Raw genomic sequence first — 19,417 nt, 5'->3', positions numbered from 1 at the left:
TGTCTTTTATTTCATTTAATATAATATGGATCCAGGCTTTTGTGATGTACATATAAAAATCTGAACTTTGACAAGTGTGATTGATATATTGTGCACCCAATAAAACTTATCTGGGGATCAGAGAACAGAACAGCCTCTAGATGAGACATAGGGCCAGACAGTAGTGACATACATGACTTTAATCCTATCACTCGGGAAGCAGAGATCTGTCTGGATCTCTGTGAGGTCAAGGCCACACTCTGAAAAGAACCAGACATGGTGGCACATACCTTTAACACCAGCACTTGAGATCTAATGCCTTTGCTACCAAGTATTTGGGATCACACATGTCTTTAATCCCAGCACTAGGAAGGAAGTGATATCTGGGCAGAGAAAGGTATATTTGTCTTTAATCCCAGGAAGTGATGGCAGGAAGCATAAAAGTACATAAGGCATGAGGACCAGGAACTAGAGGCATTTTAAGCAGTTTACTGAGACCCTCAGGGGTGAGAACTCAGAATATTTCATTTTGAGGATTCATGAAAAAAGGATCAGCTGAGGAGTTGGTGAGGTGAGGGTGGATGTGGCTTGTTCTGTCTCTCGGATCTCTCAGAATTCACCCCAATTTCTGGCATTTTTTTTTTAATAAGACCGTTTAGAAATCCATGTTCTGGGCAGTGGTGGTGCACTCTTTTAATCCCAGCATTCCGGAGGCAGAGGCAGGCAGATCTCTATGAGTTTCGAGTCCAGTCTGGGCTAGAGAGTGAGTTCCAGGAAAAGCGCCCAAACTACATGGAGAAACCCTGCCTTGAAAAACAAAAAAAGAAAAGAAATTTGTATTACAGACAAGCACAGAAGACAGCATAAAACTTATTTTAGATCTCAGTGAATGAAGGTAGATAATACATTTAGAACCAAAATAAGAGATTGTTGCTACTCATTGGATCCATTGTATCAAGGAGATGGACATTTAAGGGAGTTTATAAAGAAAACCATTCTGTGAACAAATTTTTAGTCTAATAACACCCAATACAGGTTCAATGATATTGGACTATCCCTAAGTATTATTAATTTAAACATTCAAAAATGTAGTAGGAAGGAAGTATGAAACAGATCTATATTTCTTTAGTGTTCATCTGCCACTTAATCAGTCTTAGGACCATCTTAGGAGTGAAGCTGAAATTCCCTTTTATGTAGCTCAGAATCCAAGACTATTTTACTACTTTAAAAATGAAAATATAAAACAAACAAATATTTCCCACATTTATAGACACAGTGCAACAGGCCAGAGGATGTGGTGACATGTTTCTCAGTGGTGATATTCAAATTGAAGTCTGAAGTATTCAGGCAGGATTAAGAGAAAGCATAAGTAATCTATAAGGATAACAACGGGAAAGCAGAAAAGACTTTGAGAAGAATTAACATTTATTCACTTTCACACCAGGATGGCTCTGCATTCTACTGCTGCTTGGGTATTCAACTTATAAGATTACATTTGGGGGTTGGGGATTTAGCTCAGTGGTAGAGTGCTTGCCTAGCAAGCTCAAGGCCCTGGGTTCGATCTTTGTTTCTGGAATAAAAAAAAGATTACATTTGAAGAAACTGTCCTAGCATAACAAGAAAAACAGCAATCATATTAAAACAGACAAAAATGGTAGACAAATATTGACCTCATAGATTAATAAATTTTATCATGAACATTAAAGTTACAATGTGAGATGAAAAGAAGGTGTTTTTAAAGAGATTTTTTCTGAAATGGAAATTTCACATAAATAAACAACCATTATACTGAGATCAATATAAAGGTGGATGTACTCAGTCAAAATAAATCAGAATTTTTCAGTGGTTAATAAAGATGAGAGTATGAAGGCAGAGTTCCAGGATGCTGATGGTTTAGAGCTGGACACTTGAAAGCATGATGGAACACTGACAAATAGGAAGATATCACATCTAACAATTCTTGAATATTCTATGATATAACTATTCTGATTTTGGACAAAACTCTGAGATGGTCACAGATACAGCACTTTAGAGAAGTAGTAAATAACTATAACTCATGTTTCCTCTAAATGGGTACTAGTAATCTCCTATGATATTATGATGTACACATTACTCCAGGGTAATCACAGGGAAAGCCTGGTTTTTATAGAGGATTCATAATTTCAGCAGGAAGATTCATGGCTGTCTGGGAAAGGACCATGGTGTCAATGTAGGTATCGAAGGCAATTTGGAGACCGAAAGAAATACTTTAGATGTGGAAAATAAAATAAAGTAAAACCAGTTTTGGGGTTTGTTGACCTGTGAAGTTGGTAGACAAGTACTGAGTCCAGGCAAAATTTGAGATATCATGGAGTTGTTTCCCAAAAAAGTCAAGAAAGTAAGAAAATGTAAGAATGTAAGAAAATGCAAGAAAGTCAGCTTGGCTAAAAGGAAAGAAACAGGGTAGCAGGAACATCACTAGCCACAACTCTAGGATAAAAGATGCAGAAGATTAAAAGTGACCAAGAAGCTGAAGAACAGAATAACTGAGTGATGGAAAACCCAGAAGAAGTCAATGAGATAAAAAAAACTTGGTGTAAATATTCATGAGCTTTCTTTTCCTGTATTTTATTATTCTATTTGCCAGAAATTACCAAAAATATTCTTAGGTTAATAAATAATAAACCAACATACTCACAAGGCTTTACTATGGCTCAGTAAAGCAGAGTCTTCAGTGATAGGGTTGAATCATCATGTTCTAGCGGGTAACTCAGAGCAATGGCAATAACCTGTATTGTTTGACAGTCTATGAGGCTCTCATTGGCCAACAATTTTGATAGAAGTGACCCATTCCTAACAAGAGGTCTTTTACTTGTTTGTTTGTGGTGTCTAATATGGATAATGTTGTTCCACTGTAAAATAATTGTATTGAGCTTTTTAAAATATATGCATATGCTTGTATTTTAGGAAACTTCTATATTAAGATTTTTCACATTACTTTTTCTGAAAGCCTTTAGTGTTAGTTATCTACCTGTATTTCTTTTTCTGTCCTGCCTTATAATCCCTCACATCATTTAACATTTCTTATTCCATTATTTCCTTAACCCTCTCCCTTGAAAGAAACCATTCCCATCTGTCCATGGACTATTACTAATTTTTGGACATATGTGAGCATTTAAAATTGTCTTGTAGCAGTTTCTTCCAAGGTTAAAAGCTTGTATCTTGCAAGGAAGCCCATTGAAACAAGGGATATTTACAGGGAAGTAAAAGAAAAGGAATGTTCAAGGGGAGGTAAACTTTCTGTCTCACAGGGAAGCATATTACAGAAAGTATACAACACAAATAGCTTCAGAATTTCCATGAAATTGACCAGATTCCCTAAGTACCTCTATCCACAAGAGTATATAAGCTGGAAAGCACAACTGTCTATGGAAGACAGATTAGTCAAGCTACTTGAAATAAGCAGAGAAAAGCCAGGCTACGTATAATAGTCACAGACCAGCTAAACTTTGTGAAGACCTCAGACAAAGTGAGAATTCTGAAGAGAATACACTACAACCCATTGAGCTGCTTGAAGGTTGGATAGTATGCTTCATTGCTCCAGCTTTTGTGAAATGTCATACATGCCAGGATTGGTTTTGGCGGTTTGCTCTTTGATTCATTTCTGCTCCTGTAAGCATCACTTCATACAGATTACTATAGGTAGCCACAGTGAAACTCACTAATTCACCAAGTTTGACTTTGGTGCTATCCCTACTTTAGTCTGTCATTGGTGAATAGATTTCTATTCAAGTATCCCTGGGAATTGTGCCACATAACACAAATAATACACACAAATCTGAAGATTCAAAACTAATATTCACAAGTGAAAGAAGTGAAATGTTTGTGATTCTGGGTCAGGGTTAACTCATTAAAAGGTGTTGTTTCTAGCTCCATTCATTTACCTGCAAATTTTATTTTTCTAAACTGCAAGATAAGATTATATTGTGCCCCCATTCAGGTCATCTCTCCCTATACTGTCTCTCCCTGTCCCCTCCACACCAACTTGATTTGGGTGATGATGTGGAAATGTAGTGCAGTGCAAAGATCCTGATATCTATGAGGGCATTCTTAGCAAGGACTTCTAGCAATGATGAATATGGAGCCTGAACCTGCCATCTTTTCTAACTAAGCAAGTCTTCCAATGGTGGGACTGAGATACCAAGCCAGTCATCAAACCTTCAACCTACAACGTCTTCTGACTCCAAGATGTGCTGGGGCAATGATGGATCAGAACTTGTGGGAGTGACAAAACAATAACTGGTCTAACTTGAGGCTGACACTGTGAGAGAAAGCACATGTGCATCACTGTCTGGATGTCCAAGATCCTGAAGCTGGGTAGCTCAGAGACCTAGAGTAGAACCAAAGAGGACTGGCAAAAGTAAATAGAATCAAATTAAAAAGTCAAGGAGATGATCCCTAATGATATTCTGCTGTATTCATAGATCTATGCCTACCCTATCATCAACAAAGTTCCTTCCTCCTATAGCTAATGGGAGCAAATGCAATGACCCACCACCAAACATTAGGCAGAGGTCAAGCAATCCCATGGAAGATAGAGAGGAAGGATAGTAGCAGTCAGAGGGGTCAAAGACACCAGAACACGGCCCACAAAGTCAACTAAGAAGAGCCCATAAGGGCACCTGAGCCTGCAGGGATGATTGAAGAGCCTGCACAGGTCTGCACTCAGTCCTCTGCATATATGCTGTAATTACTTAGGTTGAGGTTTTTGTGGAGCTCCTAAAAGTGGGTGTGGGGGTTTCTCTGACTCATTTGCTTGCTCTCAGTACCCTTTTCCTCTTATTAAGTTGCCTCTTCCAGTCTTGATCTGATTATTTGTGGCTAGACTTACTACATCTTCTTATGCTGTTTTTGGCTGAGATCCCTGGGAGTCCTGCTCTTTCCTGAAGGCAACCAGAGGAGCAATGCGTCTGGGGACAGTGGAGGAGGCAAGGAGACTGGGAGGAGTGGAGAAATTGCTGTTGAAATATTATATGAGAAAAGAATAAAAAAGGAAAGAAAGAAAATTATACTCTCTAAACATGCCTAGTTTTCAATATTCACACACATGTTGATTTATATCCAGGGTGTTTGCATGTCTTGGGTAGTGAATAGAGCAGGACTGACATGGATGTGTAGATATCACTATTGTAATTGTAAGACATACAGATCTTTTGCTATATGCTGTAAGAATTGTACAGTAGCTTCATGTGGGTTTTCATGGGTTTAATGTTTGTGTGAGTGTGTGTGTGTGTGTGTAGAATGCATTTCAAAGTTTTCATCTGTGTTGTGGCTTTTAAATCTACATGCCAGATCTGCATATTTATTTTGAACAGTTTGATGTTCAGAAATCTTGTGAAGTCACACTCTAGCCTTTTTTATTTTTACGTTGGGGACTAGTTCTGAATCAGAACTATTTGCTTCTGGTGAATTTTAGTGTTACTGGGGTCTATGTATTACCTGTATCTGTGCTCTACAAACTCCCTATTTCTCGAAGTCCATCAGCGTTCAGGGTGTGAGTTAAGGCTGGATCTGTGGTATCTAACGATGGTATCAAACTAAGAATAATTGTGTCTAGCTCCATCCATCACCTGTAAAGTTCATTTTCATTAATTGTTGAAAGTATTCAACTGATTAAATCAGTGATTCATGTGGTGATATATTGTGTACCCCAGTATATTGTGTATCCTAATAAACTTATCTGAGGATCAGAGGGCAGGGTCAGTTTCTAGATTAGACATAGAGGCCAGACAGTGGTGGCACACAACTTTAATCCTACCACTTGGGAGGCAGAGATCCACCTGGATCTCTGTGAGTTCAAGGCCACACTGGGAACAGAATCAGGCAGTGGTGGCACATGCCTTTAGTCCCAGCACTTGAGCTCTCATGCCTTTGCATGGAAAACACATACTTTTTATCACAGGAAGTGACATGACTGGGTAGAGCGTGGTATATAATGTGTGAAAAGACAGAAACTAACAGCAGTTCAGTTGAGATCCATTTGGGGGAGGACTCAGAGTCTTTCAGTCTGAAGAAACAAGATCAGCTTAGGAGTTGGTGAGGTGGGGTTTCCTGTGGTTGCTCTGTTTCTCTGATCTTTCAGCTTTCACCCCAGTGTCTGGCTTGGGTATTTTTTAATTATAAGACCATTTATCTGTGTAGCTTTGCGCCTTTTCCTGGAACTCACTTGGTAGTCCAGGCTCGCCTCGAACTCATAGAGATCTGCCTGGCGCAAAGCTACACAGAGAAACCCTGTCTCAAAAAACAAAACAAAAAATATAAAAAAATAAAAAATAAAAAATAAGACCATTTATCAATTTGTATTACAAATTCACAACCTGTGGGTCAGGGCCCCCTTGTTGACCAAAGACAATTTCATAGGAGTGGAGTATCAGATATCCGGAATATCATATATTTATATTATAATTTATAACAGTATCAAAATTACAATTTTGAAGTATTAGCATTTATAATTATGGTTTGGGTTCACCACAGCATGATAAACTGGATAAAAGTACTATCATTGGGAAGATTGAGAACCACTGATCTAATTGAATTTTCAATATCCATTTATCAATTTATCAACATCGAGGCTGTTTCCATGATATGAGTAGAGCATAGAGCATCATAAAATATGGATAAGTAGGTATCACTATAGTCAGGCATAGAGTCCTTTCGCAATATGCCAAGGGTGTTATAGCTGGATTATGTGGAAGAACTATTGCTAGCATTTTTAGGGAAATCGACTTTGATTTCTATAGTGGCCTTATCAAATTGCACCCCCATCAGCTCTGAATTGTAATTCCTCTTTCCTCATTCATAAGTGCATGCATTTCTGCTCAGCTTTTTAAATTTTACTTGTACTTATTTTTGAAATTTTATTTTGTATGGATGTGTATTACCCTGAATTAATACATTTATATCACAGATCTACAAAGACTTAGGATTTAGTAACAGTCAGTGGGATCACCTTGGATGGACATCACAGATCACTGTAGGACACTACTGGGGTTAGCCATTGAGTCTGGGTCTTCTGTAAGATCAGTAAGTCACAACTTGCAGAAGATCTCTCACAGTGAGTTACATAGTAACTATTAGTTGACCAATTTTTCTATATTACTCCTACCAATCCATGAGCATGGGAGATCTTTCCTCCTTCTATCATCCTCAATTCTTGCTTCAATACCCTAAAGTTTTAATTATGTAAACGTACTACATTTTCTTTATCCATTCTACAATTGAGGGACATCTAGATTGTTTCCAGTTATGGCTATTATGAATAAATCTTCATGAACATGGTTGAGCAAGTGTTCATATGGGATGATGGAGCATCCTTTGAGTATATGACCAAGGATGAGTTAGCTAGATCCTGAGTTAGATTGATTCCCAATATTTTAAAGAACTGACATATTGATTCCCATAGTGGCTATACCAGTTTACACTCTACAAGCAATGGAGAAATGTTGCTCTTGCTCCACATCCAAGCCAGCCTGACCTGTCACTTGAGTTTTGATCTTAGCCATTCTGACAGGTTTAAGATTGAATCCCAAAGGAGGTTTGATTTGCATCACCATGATGTTTAAGGGTGATAACATTTCTTTAAGTGTTTCTCAGACATTTAATTTTCCTCTGTTGAGAATTCTCTGTTTAGATACATACCCCTTTTTATTTATTTATTTTTAAAAAATACATTTTCATTTTATATACCAATCCCAGGTTCCCATTCCTCCCATTCTCCCACCACCTTCCACATTCCCCAACCCTATCCCCATCCACTCCTCAGAGAGTGTAAGGCCTCCCTTGGAGAGTCAGCAAAGTCTGGCATACTAAGCTGAGGCAGAACCAAGCCCCTGTCCACTGTGTCAAGGTTGAGCAAGGTATGCTACCCTAGGGACTGTGTTCCAAAAAGCCATTTCATGCACCCAGGAAAAGTCCTGGTCCCATTGCCATGGGCTACCCAAATAGGTCTAGTCACATAACTCTCACTCACATTCAGAGGGCCTAGTTCAATCCCATGCATCTTCCCCAGATGAAAGGCCAGAGTCCATGAGCTCCCGTGAGCTTGGGTCAGCTGTCTCTCTGGTTTTCTCTTGTGTTTTTGATGTCTACTCTTGAGTTTTTTATATTTTGGATATTAGCCCTCTGTCAGATGTGGAGTTGATAAAAATCCTTTACCATTCTGTAGGCTGCCATTTTGTCTTATGTATGGCCTCTTTTGCCTTACAGAAGCTTTCAGTTTCATGAGGTCCCATTTATTGATTGTTGTTTTAGTGCCTGTGCTATTAGTGTTCTGTTCAGGAAGCTTTCTCCTGTGCCAAATATCTCAAGGCTACTTCCCACTTTCTCTTCTATTAGGTTCAGTGTGTCTGGTTTTATGTTGAGTTTTTTTGATCTACTTGGACTTGAGTTATGCGCAGTGTGATAGATACAGATGAATTTTCATCCTTCTACATGCTGATATCCAGTTAGACCTCCTCCATTTGTTGAAGATCCTTTCTTTTTTCATTGTGTATTTCAGCCTTCTTTATTTAAAAGCAAGGCTCCATAATTGTGGATATATATTTGGGTCTTTGATTCAATTCCATTGATTAATCTGTCTGTTTTTCTGCTAATACAGCACAGATTTATTTCTATACCTCTGTAGTATAGCTAGAAACCAAGAATTATGATACCACTGGATGTTCTGTTATTGTACAAGATTGTTTAAGCTATCGCATATTTTTTGTTTTTCCATATGAAATTGAATATTGTCCTATCAAGGTCTATAAAGAACTGTATGAAATTTTGATGGGGACTGTGTTGAATCTATAGATTTTTTTGATAGAATTGCAATGTTTACTATGTCAATCCTACCAATCCATGAACGTGGGAGATCTTCCCTCTTTTGATATCTTCTTCAGTTTCTTTCTTCAAATCCTGAAGTTCTTTCATACAAGTCTTTTACTTGCTTGGTTAGAGTTACCCCAAGATATTTTATATTATTTCTGATTGTTGTGAAGGATGTTGTTTCCCTGATTTCTTTCTCAATTCATTCATCATTTATATATAGGAGGGATATTGATTTTTTTATTTAATCTTTTATCCAGCCACTTCACTAATGGTGTTCATTAGTTGTAGGAATTCCACGGTAGATTTTTGTGGTCCTCTGGTCCAACAGAGTGCCTCTGTTGGGGTTCTGGTAGCCTACAAGACCTCTGGAGTTCTAAGTGTGCCTGTGGCCTCTGGTAAAGCAGGGGGCTTCTGTAGCACGAATCTTAAATGGTCTTAATAATAAAAACAATCCCAGAAGTCAGGTATTGGGATAAATTCTGAAAGATCAGAGAGACAGAACAATCCATAGCTAACCTCACCTTACCAACTTCTCAACCGATCCTGTTTCCTCAAACTGGAAGCCTCTGAGTCCTCACCCAAATGGATCTCTGTTGAACTGCTGCTAAAAGCTAAAAGCTTAGAAAGGCTCTATTTCCTGGTCCTCATGCCTTATATACCTTTCTGTTTCCTGCCATTACTGCCTGGGACTAAAGATATGTGTCACCATGCCTGGCTGTTTCCAGTGTGACTTTGAACTCACAGAGATCTGGATGCATCTTTGTGTAAGGAATGAAAGTATTAAAGGTGTATGTGCCACCATTTGCTGGCCTCTACGTCTTTCTATTGGCTGTTCTGTTTTCTGACCCCAGATAATTTTATTATGGTCCATGATATATTGGGGGATACAATATTACCACAGGCTTCAGCTATAGTTATGGGCCAGGATCAAGCAGTATAATTTGATGTCTTAGTATCTTTCTGAACTGAAACCAATTTCTTTCTTTGGTCATCTTGATTGCTTTGATGTTAGGATCATAGAAAGCGTCCGTTAGTGTAACCATCACAATGTTGTTTAGCTCTGATTGACAACAGTATAATTTGAACACAGTCAAAGTACCCAATGTTCGACAATCAAAGTTTTAACAATTTTTTCACTTACTTGTTATACTGTGTCTAACTGTTATGTAGAAGATCAACAGCTATGTCCAAAAAGACAGGAGAAGATTCAGTTCTTTATGCACCAAAAAAGAAAAAGAATAAGAATCATGGCAAAGCAAGGGTATGTGGCAGTTCTCTTCAATCTGTGGGTCATTATCATTTTTGGGGACACATATCAGATATCCTGGATATCAGATATTTACATTATAATTCATAACAGCATCAAAATTACAGTTATGAATTAGCAACAAAATTGTATGATGGGGGATCACCACAACATGGGGAACTGTATTAAAGTGTTACAGCAGTAGGAAGGTTGAGAACCACTGGTGTATGGATTTCTTAAATCCCACAAAAATGTCAGCAGAAGAGATCAGGGTCAGTCTCAGACCCACAGGTCCTCACCCTCAAGAAAAGGACAGTTTATCTGAATTAAATTTAGCCTTAGGCATGATCTAAACCATGTCCTACAAAGTTTTAGACATTTTATGTTGTTCACACACCTGTGTGAAAGGAAAAAAATACACATTTTTTTCTTGCTACCTCAGTCAGAAGGTACAGAACAGAATCAAGTACATCTTCCTTCAACAACTTTCCCCCTGCATCCTCAGTTTGTAGAGAAATCCAGAGACATGTGCTGTTGGTTTTGGTCTTCCTGCACATGGATAGTTTTCTTCTAAATCCACCATCAGGAAAACTCATGGCCAGCAGTCCCTGTGGTTATTTTTAGGGAAATATAAAAAGTTGGTCAGATTTCCTTGCTGATCTGATAGGAGACTAAAGTTGTAACTGTTACATCAATGTGTGTTTAATGAATAGGTTTAAAAAATGGAAGTATATCCTCTAATTTTTTGTTGGTCTCAGTTTTTTTGTCTTTATGTATGTGTGTTTGTGGGTATGTGTGCACAGTTACAGAGACCACATAAGCGCCATAATGTCATTCTCATGAATGCTGTTGACCTCATTTTAAGTAGTCTGTCTTGTTGATCTGAATCTCAATAATTATGATAAACAGTCTAGCCAGACACACAGGGATCTTCCTGTGTCTTTCTGTTCAGTTCTAGGATTCTAGTGCATAGCATCACGCCAAGCATCTTATATTAGTTCTGGGGATCAAATTCTGGTCGATAAGTTCATGAGGAAAAAATTTCACTAAAAAAGCCCTTGCCCAAGCCTGCTAAAGAAAACTGTGATTGTTAGATTTCAAGAGTTATAGAATACTCTCCTGTTCTTGTTCTTGATATACCATGTCTTCTTTTGACAATGTATAAAGAGTGGACATTTGATAATTGTTGGAGTCATTTTCTTAATGGATAGTTTTCTTACATGACTGAAAATTTCAGGGTTTTCTAGCATATAAAAGATAATTGCAATTCAATTTGATCTTGTATGATATTTTAGTATTTAGATTTGTTTAAATCTTTGACTTCTCAATTTTTTTATAAACAAAAAAATGAAAGTTCATCTTAGAAAGTATACTGTATGGAGGATTACTATGAAGTCAAATATCTATTATGAAGCCTTTTCATCTAAGATGAAATACTTTTAACTTGGAAGAAAGTTTACTAAGATGAATGTCAAAGAGAATGTGAAACAAGATGTACTAATGGAAGGTGAAGAACTCCATTCTTCTGGAAAGTTCTTTAAGGTCAGGCAGTAAATAAGACCCTGAAATTTATCACATTTCAGTAGGACTCTCCATGACTGAATATATACGCTTCAAAAATTAAAGAAAGCCATTTTCAGACAAGCTAGCTCCCTAAAAGTCAGACCAGGCATGCTCCATAGAGAAGACATAGAAACAGCTGAATGACCTAGATGAGACTCAGACCCATCAGAATTACTGAAAGTAGATCACCCAACCTTTTGAGCTGCTGACAAATTGTACAGTGTGCTCTTGGTTTCTTGATTCCTGAGTTTCACACATGGTGGGTGAGCTTTGTTTGCCAAAATCTCTTTTGTAATTTCTTCTCTGGTATGTAACCCTTCATCCATACTCCTATATTTAACCTCAGTTCAATCATCGGTTCACCAAAACATAATTTTATCATGTCTTTACTTTGTTCTACTATCATTTGTCTAGCTTGTGTGATTAGATGTGTGTTTATGTCCCCAAAGGATTGGTGACATAAAATAATATCTCATGATGACATGCATGATGGTGTCATGCTTCATTTGCTATATTGGAGTTTACAGATTCAAAAGATTAAATTGTGGTGTGTGTGTGTGTGTGTGTGTGTGTGTGTGTGTGTGTGTGCGTGTTATGTTTGTTGTGAACTTAAGTTATCTTCTTTGAACACTTTTCACTTTATGGTTGAACAAGGTCTCACACAAGACATAGGGTATGATGTTTCCAGTAGGTAATTGATAGCATATACTTGAGTCATAGATATAGGATAATCAAACCAGACTTGGAATCTTGATGCTTACTGAAAAAACAATAGTATCATAAGAAGATTTGACTCATGACACAAAGGAGGAAGAGTCACCAAAGCCTTTTCCATATACAAACATTATGAGCTCTTTTTTATAAATGTTTTCATTTAATTTATTTTACATGTCAACTGCAGATTCCCATCCCTCATCTCCCCTCATTCCATTTCCACTTCTGTTCCTGCTCAATCCACTTCTCCTCTGTTTCTGTTCAGAATGGGGCAGGCCTCCCATGGGTATCATCAACAAAGCATGGTGTATCAAGTTGGGGTAAGACTAAGCACGTCCTCATGTATTTAGGCTAGGTAATATAGCATGAATTTTAAAGAGTCTTATTAATAAAAACAAACCAGGAATCAGGTTTTGGGGTGAATGCTGGAAGATCAGAGAAGCAGAACAAGCCACAGCCACCTCACTTTGCCAATTCCTCAGCTGATCCTGTTTCCTCAGACTGGATGCCTCTGAGTCCTCACCCAGAATGAATCTCAGCTGAACTGCTTCTCAAAAACCTGAAAGCTTAACCAACTAGTTCCTGGTTTTCATGCCTTATAAACCATTCTGATTTCTACCATCAAATTCCTGTCATTAAAAGCTCACTTCCTGGGACTAAAGGCATGAGTCACCATGCCTGGCTATGTCTAGTGTGGCTTTAAACTCACAGAGATTTGGATGAATCTCTGCCTCCCAAGTGATAGGATTAAAGGCATGTGTGCCACCATTTTCTGGCCTCTATATCTAGTGGCTGCTCTGTTCTCTGACCCCAGATATGTTTATTAGGTTGCACAATATTTTGGGGAACATGATATCATCATAAGGTAAGTCAGTACAGTATGAGGAATTGGTTCCCAAGAGCCAGCCAAAGCATAAAGACAGCCCCTGCTCCCATTGTTAGGAGTCCCACAAATAGACAAAGATATACAGCTATAATATTGTATATATTATATACAAGACACTGTGGAGTATTCACCTCTAAATAGGATATCTATATCATAACTTCTTCCAACAATTCTCAGGGATAATCATAGAAGAGGGATTTGAAAACTTGTCAGAGCCATAGGTAGTGGATGTATGTAGTTAAGATATTTGCCAGACAATTTCCTGGACTATTTGCCAAACATTCCAGCTCCATTATGCACATTAATTCACATGACTATTCTTGCAAAAGGAAAAAAAAGAAAGTTGGAATGAAGGAAGGAAGGAAGGAAGGAAGAAAGAAAGAAAGAGAAGGAAAGAAGGAAAGAAAGAAAGAGAGAGAAGAAAGAAAGAAAGAAAGAAAAAAAAGAAAGAAAGAAAGAAAAGAAAGAAAGAAAGAAAGAAAGAAAGAAAGAAAGAAAGAAAGAAAGAAAGAAAGAAAGAAAGAAAGAAAGAAAGAAAGAAAAAAGAAGGAAATCATCATTAATGAAAAGAAGAGCTAATGAAGTCTTACAACTTGCTGAGCAGTTAGTGGCAGGGATGACTTTTGGTGAAAGGAGTCTGATTTTTCTATAAAGATGAAGCTCCTGGGATTCTCCCCATGCTCAAGTGGATTATCCTAACTTCATTGTACAAACCAACTGTACTTAGTGGATTCCATGGGATTAAATCAGAAGATGTGAAGTTAGAAAAAAATGTTAGGGAGCAAACAGAGGAGGAATTGAAAGGGAGGAATGAGTGCTGTGGGATGTTCTGTATGCTGTGAATGTGTGTTGCTCTAATTGGTTGATAAATAAAACACTCATTACAGTACAAAAATAAAGTATAAAATACAGTAGCTGTATAAGTTTGCACTCTTACCAGAAATTCACGAGTTTTCGCCTTGCCATATGTTCTTAAAGAAATGAGGTATCATTTGTTTTATTGATCTTGGCCATTCTAACTGTTGCAAGATGAAATCTCAAAGTAGTTTTGATTTGCATTTCCTGACGACTAAGGATGTTTAAGATTTCTTTAAGTACCTCTCAGCTGTTTGTGTTTCCTCTTTTGACATTAACTGATTATATCTGTACCATATTTTTAATTGGGCTATTTATTTTCTTAGTACCAAGTTTCTCAAAATTTTATATATTTGAGATACTAGTCCTTTGTCCAATTTGTAGATGGAAAACATCTTTCCCTCTATTGTAGCCCAGAGATTTATTTCAATAATGGTATTCTTTGCAATACAGAAGTTGTTCAGTTTCATTAGTCCAATTTAGCAATTGTTGTTTTTAGTGCCTGAGATATTGGAATTCTGTTCAGTGGAATGTTCTGTATGTTAAATGTGTTGCTCTGATTGGTTAATAAATAAAACACTCTTTTCTTGTGTTGATGATTTCAAGAACATTGCCTAATTTCTCTTTTAACAGATTTTTGTATCTGGCCTTATGTTGAGTTCTTTGGTTCATTTTGAGTTGAGATTTGCAGAGGGTTCCAAGTATGGATCTATTTGCATCTGCTGCATTCAGCCATCTATTTTAACCACTACAATTTTATGAAGATGTTTTCTTTTTCCAGTGTGTATTTCTATATTTTTAATATAACATCAGGTGTTTCTTTGTTTGTTTTTGTTGTGAGGAATTATGCCTGGGTCTTCCATTCAATTACATTGATCAATATGACTGTTTCTTTGTCAATACCATGCTGGTTTTATAACTATAGCTCTGCAATAAAACTTGAAATTGGGCATAGTGATATCTCTAGCAGCTCTTTTTTTTTTTGTTTAGGATGGTTTTAGTTGTACTGGGTTTTTTGTGTTTCCATATGAATCTGAAAATTGTCCTTTCCAGTGTTGTGAAAAATTGTGTTGAATATTGATGGAGATTGCACTGGCTCTATAGATTTCTTTTGGTAGAATAACCACTTTTACTATATTAATCATATTGATCCATAAGCATGGGAGATCTTTCTTTAAATATCGTCTTCAATTATTTATGTAGCTATCTAAAGTTTTTATTTTGCCGATGTTTCACTTGCTTAGTTAAAGTTATCCTAAGTTGTTTTTTTTTCTTTATTAAGAAATTCTTAATTCATTTTACATACCAACCACAGTTCCCCCTTTCATCCCTACTCCTTTCCCCCCAGTCAGGTTCCCCACCCCCACCCCCGTGCCGTCCCCTCCTCCAGAAAGGTAAGTTTGTGCTTGATTGTTTTCATTTTTTGTTTGTTTTCTAGCTATTGTAAGAGGAGTTGTTTCCCTGATTTCTTTCTCACAGTGTTTAGCATTTGGACATAGAAAATCTACTGATTTTGTTTATTAATATTGTGTCTTGATACTTTGCTGAAAGTGTTGATCAGTTGTAGGAGTGTCATGGTGAAAATTTAGGGTCACTTATGTATACTATCTTATCTAAACATAAAGATACTTTCCCTTCCTAATTATGTCCCCTTGGTCTCCTTCAATTGTTTTATTATCTCTAACTAAGATGTCAATACAATATTGAATAGATATGGAGAGAGGGGACAACCTTGTCTATATCCCGAATTTAGTACAAATGCTTTCAATCTCTTCTCATTTAGATTAATGCTGGCTGTAGGCTTGTTGTAAATTGCCTGTATTATGTTTGTGTATGTTACTTGTATCCCCAGTTTCTACAGAACTTCTATCATGAAGAGGTGTTGGGTTTTGTGGAAGGACTTTGCTACATCTACTGAAATGATTATTTGAATTTTGTCTTTCAGTATGATTATAGTGTGGATTGCATTTATTGATTTACATATGTCAAGCAATCTCTGTATTGTATTGCTGTGATGATTTCTACTTGATCCTGGTAGATGACTTTCTTCAAGTGTTCATGTATTTGGTTTCTAATTATGTTATTGAGTATGTTAGAATGATGCATATTGTTTTATACTTTTCTTTTTTACTTTTTTATATATTTTTTTATTTTATAATTAACTTAATTTCACATATCAGCCACAGATTCCCCCATCCTACCTCCTCCCACCCCTTCAGCCCACTCCCCCAGTCTACCCCCCATGCCTACCTTCTCCAATGCAAGGTCTCCCTGATGTGAGGTAACTGAGACTCAGAAAGACAAACATGGTATGTACTCACTCATAAGTGGATATTAGATGTAAAGCAAAGGATAATCAGACTGCAACTCACAACTCCAGGGAGGCTACCTGGTTTTCTTTTTTTAAGGGGTGGGATCTTTATTTGGTTTAACGATGGCACAATAAAAATAATTGTGCAACTCTTACATTTTTGGTTGTGAGCCTAGCCTTTAACAGCTGAGCTCTCCCTCCAGCCCAGCCAGGGAAGCTCTCAGGAATCCACAAGGATGACCCCATCTGGGAGTGCTGGCAGTGGTCTAGAGGGCATCTTTACTGGTCTACTCTGGTGACCAGTCTAGTGAATACCCTAACCGCCATTATAGAGTCTTTGTCCAGTGACTGATGGAGGCAGGTGCAGAGAGTCACGGCCAGGCACCAGGTTGAGCTCTGGGAATCCAATAGATGAGAGAGAGGAGGGATTCTGCAGTTGGGCGACATCGAGATCATGATGGGCAAACGTGTAGAGAAAACCAGCCACACTGTGGAAGCCCATGAACTATAGACTAGTGGCTATGGAGCCCCCATGTGACTGGACTAGGCCCTCTGGATACATAAGATGGTTGTTTGATTCTAACTATTTGGGGGACACCCAGACAGTAGGATTGGGATCAGTCCCTGGTGCATGGGCAGGCTTTTAGGAGCCCAATGCAGGTGGTGTGATGCCTTGCGCAACCTTGGTGCAGTCAGGAGGAGTTTGGAACTACCTAGGCTCAGTGTGTTGGGCTCTGTTGACTCTCCATGGGAGACCTTGATTTGGGGGATGTGGGGTGGCTTGGAAGGGAGGGCTTTGGGATGGGAAAAGAGAGGAGATGGGATCTGTGGGTGGTATGTGGAGTGAGAAGAAAATTTCTTAATAAAGAAAAATGAAAAAAATTGTTCAGTGTTTCTTCTGTTTTTATTTTGGAATTACCAATTAATTAATAAAAGATTGCAGTGCTCTCCCATAACTTGTTGTATAAAAGATAAAATTTTTGTATTGTTGACCATTAATGAGTTGTAAGTCATTCACCTTCTTCAACTCCTGAAAGAAAAAATCATGAAGAGAAGATAAAAGAGGAGGGGGAGGAATGCCAATGGGGACAGGCTACAAGAGAACACAACCCACAGAATCAAATGAAAGGAACTCATAGGGCCTCACAGACATCAGAGAGGCTGCAGGGGTCTAACCTATATTCACTACATACATGTTATGGCTGAGTAGCTTAGTGTTCTTGATCTTAACAGTGTGAGCAGGGGCTGTCTCTGCCTCATTTGCCTGCTTGTGGAATGCTAGTGCTCCTACTGGGTCACCTCATCTAGCCTTGATATTATGCTATGTTTGGTTGATATCCCCTGGAAGCCTGCTCTTTTATGAGGGGAAACAAAGAGGTTGGAATTGGGGAAGAGGAGAGGTTGTTTAGAGAGACTAGTGGGAGAGGGGTGTTCAGGACGTAAAATATATGAGAAGAATAAAAAAAGATAAATTATGAGAGGAAAAATCTATTTTAAATAAAATAAAAACTAAAAAAAAGATAACAGAAAACACAAAATAAATTTGAAATAATACCACAATTTTAATATTGGAACCCAGTCCTTTTTCCTATCCATTTTAATCAATTTACCTAATATGTCTTTCTTCAATTTCTGAGTTTTATTTTAGCCTCAAGAGATGGATACTTTCTAGAAACTTGAGGAATGAGAACATAAATGAAGGAAGTTATGGCATTGGATGTATATGTTGAGGGGAAATATGAAGAGTTTGAAGTCAATCGTTCTTTCTGCTTGTCTGTTCTCTTTATCTCTATGTACCTTTCTATATCCTACTCTGTTCCCCCTCCATCCTTTCCTTCTCCTCCTTCCTTTTTTTTATCACCGTCATATGAACGAACACCTCTTGTGTTGCATGCTTCTACCAGAGATATCTGTGTTACATAGACCAATGCAACAAGTACTGATGATTTCACAGAGAAGCCTCTGAAACAATAAATTATTATTTTTCTCCTTTAAAGATGTTTTTTTATCAGGCATTATGACCCAGTAATAGAAAACTGATTCATAGGCCTATCTAAGAACACATTTGTGATATTTTCTTTATGGGCTTCTCTCTTCAGAAAGACCAATAATCAATTAATTATTTAATTTCCCTTTGCTTCAAAGTTCATCTCATCTCTCCAATTTGATTGCTAGCTACCTAATCTCTGTTGGTGTTTTTCTTAGGTAGGGTTTATATTGTGAAAAACATCATGACCAAAGGCAACTTTGAGAGGAAATGAAATGTTTGTTTCATTTCCCCTCCAAATCACAGTTCATCACTGAAGGAAGTCAAGGAGGAAAGTAAAGGCAAGATCCTGGAGGCAAGACCTGAAACAGAAGCAGTTGATGAATGCTGCTTACTGGCATGCTCCCTATGATTTGCTTATCTGGCCTTCTAAGCCCTATCATATCACTCACCTGAGGTGTTCTTTAAATCAATCATCAATCAAGAAAATGAACAACAGGCTTGTTTACAGACCAATCTGATGATGGCATTTTCCTCTTGATGTTCCTACTTTCATAATGCCTCTAAACTGTTTTAGGTGACATAAAAAGACTAACTCAGAAGTCAAACAATGAACACATAAATTTATAGAGCATAAGATCTAACATCCACATATAAATTTAAACATAAAATGTTTGTCTTTTTGGATCTAGTGTATATCACTGACTCACTCGGGATGATTGCTTCTGGTATCCAACTACTTCCAATTTAATTTTTTAAATAGCTGAATGATACTACATTGTAAATATAGCAAGTTTTGTTGGCCATTGTTCAGTTGGCTGACATTTAGGCTGTTGCCGATTTTGAAATAAAAAAAACATGATTTTATCTAGTATCCATATCCTAAAATGTAGAGTCCTTTGGGCCTATGCCCATAGTAGTAGTGGTGATTCTTGTGGCATTTCTATTTTTAGCTCGTTGGTCATCCTCCACATTGACTCCCTAATGGCTGTACCACTTTGTACTCTTACCAGTAGTTCTTTTCACCAC

This window comes from Peromyscus leucopus, chromosome 5 (genome assembly GCF_004664715.2).
Source record: "Peromyscus leucopus breed LL Stock chromosome 5, UCI_PerLeu_2.1, whole genome shotgun sequence".
Lineage (NCBI taxonomy): Eukaryota > Metazoa > Chordata > Mammalia > Rodentia > Cricetidae > Peromyscus > Peromyscus leucopus.
Note: the sequence above shows the minus strand (reverse complement) of the source record.